This window comes from Cystoisospora suis, assembly GCF_002600585.1.
Source record: "Cystoisospora suis strain Wien I chromosome Unknown contig_4368, whole genome shotgun sequence".
NCBI classification, from domain to species: Eukaryota; Apicomplexa; class Conoidasida; order Eucoccidiorida; family Sarcocystidae; genus Cystoisospora; species Cystoisospora suis.
In genome coordinates, this window is record NW_027157160.1 from 29,200 (window position 1) to 29,414 (window position 215).

At 52.1% G+C, this 215-nt stretch overlaps 1 protein-coding gene across 1 annotated transcript in view; it reads left to right on the forward strand.

Annotated features, from left to right (window-relative positions):
- Positions 1–215, forward strand: part of CSUI_008005 (hect-domain (ubiquitin-transferase) domain-containing) — a gene marked incomplete at its 5' end in the record, with an annotated part of 33,888 nt that overhangs the window by 29,170 nt on the left and 4,503 nt on the right. The gene's annotated exons all lie outside the window — the stretch shown is intronic.

The window sequence follows — 215 nt, forward strand, 5'->3', positions numbered from 1 at the left end:
CGGCTACCGCCAATCATCTTCCAGCACCCGCTGCCTCATCATCGTCTTCAGGAGAAGATTCGTCCTCTCTTAAGACACCTAAGTCTCAAGGAGGAAAAGACAGGGAAGAATCCCATTCGACAGATATGGCTTCTCCTAGTGGATTGCATGCAGAAGGCCTGGGTTCTTCGACTCCTGGGGTGGATGGAGTGTCTGCGAAGACACCTGAGAAAACG